The sequence below is a fragment of the Ailuropoda melanoleuca genome, chromosome 5, assembly GCF_002007445.2.
Source record: "Ailuropoda melanoleuca isolate Jingjing chromosome 5, ASM200744v2, whole genome shotgun sequence".
Classification (NCBI taxonomy): Eukaryota; Metazoa; Chordata; class Mammalia; order Carnivora; family Ursidae; genus Ailuropoda; species Ailuropoda melanoleuca.
Window position 1 is genome coordinate 96,527,110 of NC_048222.1, and position 7,233 is coordinate 96,534,342.

The following is a 7,233-nucleotide window of genomic DNA, read 5'->3' on the forward strand; positions in this document are numbered from 1 at the left end:
CTGCTGTTGATTTTGGGTTAGGGTCGCTCATGAGGTTATACTCAAGCTGTTTGCCAGTACCACAGTCATCTCAAGGCTTACCTATGGTTGAAGAATTCTCTTCTGAGATCACTCACAAGGATTTTGGCAGCTATTAGCTCCTTGCTGGCTGGAGGACTCAGGTTCTCAACATATGGATCTCTCACAATATGGCAACTGTCCTTTGGAGTAAGTAATTCAATAGAGAACAAATGTGACCTTTTAGGACCTACTCTCCAAGTCACTTATGCCATATTCTATTAATTAGAAATGAGTCAATAAGTCTATCCCATACTCAAAGAAAAAGAAGTATTTAAAAGTATAAACACATGTGGGTTTGGGGGAGTCAACTTGGAGGTAGATAAACATATTCTTTAATTGTATAAATATCATCTTCAAAATTTTAGAGCAAAATCATATAAAAAATAAATTGGTAGAGTTTTCTCTCTGTGATGGTTAATTTTATGTGACAACTTGACCAGACTAAGGGATGCCCAGATAGCTGGTAAAATAGTATTTCTGGGTGTATCCATGGGGGTGGATCCAGAAGATATTAGCCTTTGAATAGTAAACTGAGTAAAGAATATCACCCTCATCAATACTGATGGACATCATCCAATCCATTGGGGGCCTGAATAGAACAAAAACATGAAGGCAGTATGAATGTGGTTTCTCTGCCCAAACTGAGACATCCATCTTCCCTTGCACTTGGACATAAGACCTCCTGATCCCTGGGTTTTTGGACTCAGAATGGAATTTACACCATTGGCCTTCTGATTGGTGGAACTTTGTACTCAGACTGATTATACCACTGGCTTTCTTGGTTCTCCAGTTTGCACATGGCATAACCTGGGACTGCTCAGATTCCATAACCACATGAGCTAATTCTATAATAAATCTCCATCTATCTATCTATATCTATGTCTATATCTATAACTATCTATCCCATATATCTATATCTATATCTATGTATCTGTCTATCTATATCCCATCAGTTCCGGTTCTCTCCAGAACTAACTAATATACCCCCTGACATTAGGAATGGAACAACAATACCCCCAATCATCACTTCTAACCAATACTGTACTGGAAGTTCTAAACAGTTCAATGAAGAAAAATAAAATAAACAAATTAAAAGGCATAAGGATCAGAAAGAATGAAATAAAACTGTCATTATATGTAGATAACACAAATAGGTCATTTAAAATAACACAGATAGGTAAAAATCTAGAAATTAAACTTTCAAAAGATGTGTATAACCTTTACTATAAATTTTATTATAGGCATTAATTGAAGAAAACATAAATAAATGGTGGAATATTTTATGTCCATGAATTGCAAAACTTAATATTGTAAAGTATCAATTCTTTCCAAATTGATTTACCTAGTCAAAACAATTCTAGACAAAATGTCAGAAGAATTCTTTTAAAAATTGATAAGATGAGGGAATGCCTGTGTGGCTTAGTCAGTTGAGTGGCTGAATCTTTGTTTCAGCTTAGGTCATGATCTCAGGGTCCTGGGATTAAGCCCTGCATCAGGCTCTGCACTTAGTACAGAGTTTGCTTAATATTCTCTCTCCCTCTGCTCCTCCACCCACTTGTACTCTCTCTCTTTCTCTAAAATAAAGAAATAAAAAAACTTTTAAAAAAGTTGACAAGATGAATCAATTATTTAATACATGGAAATACAGGTAATTTCAAAGAAAAAGAACATGACTGGAAGACCAATCTAATTATATCAAGACTTATTTAGTGACAGAAATTAAACAGTGTGGTATTTGCACAAGGATAGAAAAACAGATGAAGGTCCAAGGATCCCAGATTCATTGACTGCTTGCAAAGATGATACTGAAGTACAGTACAGTTGTTCTAGGTCAATTGGATATTCATTTGGAAACAAACTAAAAAACAAGAATCTTGACCTCTATCTCACATCAAAAGACATGTACAAGCTGTTCGTAGCAGAATTATTTTTAATGATGAGCAAAAATAAAATACATTCCCATGAATCTTAGAGCAAATAAGTATATTGTAAAATGTGAATAAAGCAGAATGTTATACACAGCACTAAATACTAACAAAATACAACAGTATTTGTATTCACAAACATATGTTGAAGGAAGCCAGAAAGCAAAAGTACAAGTTAATTCCATTTGTATAAGGTTCAAAATACACAAAATTAATCTACAGTGTCAAAAATAGGATTGTGGAGAATGAAAAGGAGCTCAAGGTGGACTTCTGGATTTCAAATAATGTTTGTTTTGTTTTAGTAAAAAGAAATCCTGGATGCTTTTACAATGCTTGTTCATTCTACCATTTTGATTTATATATATTTATATATGACTATTATTTTTCAATAAAATTGACAAAATAAGCTTCTTTTTTAAGGCCTAGAAAAGAAAAAAATACTTCAAAGAGAATAATTTTATTTTAAAGTTCTTATCTTTGGAGCAGTCTAATTTTTTAGTTTAAATTTTATATAAAAATTATTGCTGATAATTATTATTTTGAAAAATTTAAAATAACTGCAGGGCTTCATTGGTTATGTCATCAGGCAAAATCAATAAATATGAGTAAATGTGAAGTAAATGTGTCATTATGTAACTTTGAATGAGCAAAGAAGCGATCCTGAAATAATAAAAAAGGGATGACTGCCTGTTGCATTCTTAGTGTTCTTCCATACCTTTTTTTAATCTCATAAAAATCTTCAAGCATTTTATAAATCGACTGCTGTAATACAAGAGGTATTTAGTTTTGAGATTAGGCTGTTAGAATTGAGAATAGGTAACAGGAGAACATGTTTAAGTAAAGCCAATACTATAAAACTTATACAAAAACAACTGTCAAATATACTTGCACATACTGGAAGGAAGTATAGTATTTGGAAATAATGGTAATCATGGGAAAAAGTATAGTATTTGGAAATTATTAGGTTTAGCAAAAGATAGGGGGAGAGTATTTGGTGGAACANTATAGTATTTGGAAATAATGGTAATCATGGGAAAAAGTATAGTATTTGGAAATTATTAGGTTTAGCAAAAGATAGGGGGAGAGTTTGGTGGAACATAGTAAAAAAGACATACTAGAATCCAGGCAAATAGGTATTCACTGTTTGAATCTGCTGAATATTTCTACTTTTTTTTTTAATATTTTACTTATTTACTTGAGAGAGGTTTAGCACAAGTGAGAGAGAGAGCAGGAGCTGAGGGGCAGAGGGAGAGGGAGAAGCAGGCTCTCTGCTGAGCAGGGAGCCTAATGTGGGACTTGATCCCAGGACCCTGGGATCATGACCTGAGCTGAAGGCAGACGCTTAACTGACTGAGCTACCCAGGCACAATATTTCTACTTCTTAAGAGGAAGCAGTGGAGTTACATGCAAGAAAGCATTTATAAATGAATGTAGGGTAGAAAATATAATGAAAACTAATAGTAACAGGAGCAATACCAAATTCACCCAAAACTAAATCTAGTGAATGTATCAAAGGCCACTTTTTTTTTAAACCTATCATTAGATTGGTGAAATATCTTAAGAAATAGCTTATCCTAAATATGATAGTTATGTGACTCTAATAATGGAGATTAGAGGGATGTGGGTACAGGTTGGAGTGGTACACAGAGATTCAGCTGGGTCATGACCTTGACATGAGTTAGCCCTTTGACCAGATGCATTACTCTACTGAGAACACAGTATTCTCTTTTGCCCCAAATGGAATGCACCCCTTACAGAAATTGCTTAGTTTACTTTGTAATCTTTCTAAACAATGCTATTTTATTTCCTATATTTTATATCAGAATTACCTTAATAATAGTTTATGAACATTTTTGACTGTGCTTTTATGAAGGTATCATAATTTGTCATGCAATATAAATAATGTTTGATGATATTCAACGATTTGCTGACATTAACAAAAAAAGGCTGAACATCATATAAGAGAAGCTATATATTAGGGGCTTTTTATACTCATAGATATAGCATTAAGAACTAGTTCCAACATAAAGTAGAATCAGACCTATAAATACAGAGAACAACTGATGGTCGTCAGAGGGAAAGAAGGTAGGTAGATGGATAGAATGGATGGAAAAAAGTGGGGGATAACTAGCTTCCAGTTATGGAATGAATGGAATAAACAGCACAGCATAAGAAACATAGTCAACAATATTGTAAAACTGTTGTGTGGTAACAGATGCAGCTACACTTGTGGTGAGCAAGGTATATATATATATATACACACACACATATATATACATATATATGTATATATATATAAACTTGTGGAATCATTATGTTGTACACTTGACACTAATATAACATTGTGCATCAACTATACTCAGATTTAAAAAGTAAATAAATAAATAAATAAATATTCTGTATACAGAATATCCTTATCTACAGGGAGCACACCAAGACTCCCTGGTGGATGACTAAAACCACGGATAGTACTAAACCCTATATATACTATATTTTTTCCTATAATTACATACTTACAATAAAGTTTAATTTATAAATAAGGCACAGTAAGAGATCAGCAATAATTAGCACTAACATAAAACAATGATAACAATATACTTTAATAGTTATGTGAAAGTAAAAAAAAAAAAGGACTGGTTTATATGCTGAATTCATAATTCTCATCTTTACCTTGAGAATCATGTAGAAAGCCACAGTTATGGCTTTTGCCAAAATTCTATGATTGATGTATATGAGAATAATTTCAATTAAAATTTAGTTTTTGTTCAATTACATATGCCAAAGAAGCAGAGTAATGTTGTTAACAATTGCTGTAAATCTGATTATTTTCTTCAATGAGATTGACTTCAAATGTACTGGCAAAGTAAGATGCGTTCCTTATCCTATAGCCCAAGGTGAAATTCAGCTTACCTGACTGATCTTAAGATTAAATCAGTATATCTACTTACAAGCAACACTGCCAGAACATTGATCTGATAATAAATAATGTAGCTTGTACTTGAAGGCCATGGAAGTTTCCTTTTGCAACATCTCACAGTTCCCTAGGGAACATAATGGGCAAATTGCTCAAGTGAAGAAATAGTTAAAATGCAGGTTGGACAGGTATTTCATACATTTTATCAACGTCTTCTTTAATTCAAAACCTAAAAATACTTTTATGTGATGTGTGTAATCAGTATTTTTTTCTAAATTATAAATAGCAGAAAAGAGCAAGTTACTCCCAAAAGTTTGAATACATTATGTATTTGGAAGTTAAAAACAAAGAAAATAATAACAGAGCTCCCTTACTAAGCACCTAGAGTATATGAGTCAAGGGAGAAGGGCTTCATATACAAAAATTCTTTTAATTCTCAAGTTGTAGACAGAATTCCAAGGTAACCATCCGTGACTTCTGCCCGTGTATAATACCCACCCTTTGAGTGGGACTGAGACCTTTGCACATGGTTAAATTACATTACATGGTAAAATGGATTTTCTAGAGGCAATTAAGATTCCTAATCACATGACTTTGAAGTGAGCCAAAGTGAGATTATTCTGAGTGAGTATAACCCATTCGAGTCCTTACAGAGACAAGCAGCAACACACTCTCTATTGTTGTACTAGGTAAAAACAAACGGCCATGTTACAAACTGCCTAAGAAGGGGACATGGTGGTAGGGGATAAGGGTAACTTCCAGGATTTAAGAATGTACCCCAGCTGACAGCCAATTAGAAGAGAGACACCTCAGTCCTACAACCACAAAGAACTAGATTCTGCCAACAACCTGAATGAAAAGAGGAACCAGAGATCCAAATGAGAATCTCAAGCCGAGACAATCCCTTGATTTCACCTATGTGAGAGACAAGCAGAGAAACCATTTTGCCACGATCAGACTTTGGACTCAGAGAAACTGATATAACAAACTTGTGCTGATTTAAGACACTAAATTTGGGGCTGTTACACAGCCTTAGAAAACTAATGCATCTCAGAATCACTTCTCAATGCAGGTATTATTATCTTCACTTAGGACAATAAGAACTGAGGCTCAAAGAGGTTAAGTGAAAGAACTGGGATTAGTAGTAAACTCTATTTTAAATACATATACATGTCTGTATTCTTGCCACAATCACATTATTGCTTGACTAGCTCCCCAAATTTTATTTTACTCAAATGCGATTCATCATATTACCATAATTCTGTAACCTGTGAGAAAAGAACAAAAAGATCCCCTATCTTTCAAAGGGTAAGATTAACCTTAGAAAGATAAGAAATATGGCAACCATTGATCTTTTCTTGGCTTGCTAGCTTTTTTTTTTTTTAATTAGTGCTAAATAACTTTCCATTGTCTGAATGTTCCATAGTTTATTTAGTCATTCACCTACTGAAGAACGTATTAGTTGCTTCCAAGTTTTGGGAGTTATGTAAAAATCTACTATAAACATCCACGTGTAGGTTTTTCTGTTGACATAAGTTTCAACTTCTTCAGGTAAATAAATATCAGATAGCACATTTGCCGGATTGTTGTGACAGTATGTCTAGTTTTGTAAGAAACCACAAAACTGTCTCGCAAAGTGGCTGTACCATTTTGCATTCCAACCAGAAATATATGGGTGTCTATTGCTCTACATCTTCATTACTTTTGCTGTTGTCAGTGAACCAGATTTTGGCCATTCTATTAGATGGGCAGTGGTATCTCATTGATGTTTTAATTTACATTTCTGTGATAATGTATGATATTGTGTTACCTGCTCTACCTTTCATATGCTTATCTGCCATCTGTATAATTTCTTTGGTGAAGTATGTGTTGAGGTCTTTGGCTGAATTTTTAATTGGGTTGTTTGTTTTCTTATTGTTGAGTTTTAGGTGTACTTTGTATATCTAGGATAACAGTCATTTATCAGATGTGTCTTTCAAAAATATGCTTTCCCAATCTATCTGCGGCTTATCTTCTCATTCTCTTGACACTGTCTTTTGAAGAGCAGAAATTTTCATTTAATGAAGTCCAGATTATCAATTAGTTTTTTCCTGCATCATGTTTTTGGTGCTGTTTCCAAAAGGCATCACCAAACCCAAAGTCATTTACGCTTTCTTCTTTATTATCTTCTAAGGAGTTTTATAGTTTTGCATTTTACATTTAAGCCAGTTATCCATTTTGAGTTATTTTTTCTGAAGTATGTAAAGTGTATGTTTAGATGATTTTTTTTTTGGCACAAAGGTCTATTTGTTCCAGCACCATATGTTGAAGAATCTATCTTTGCTCTATTGTATT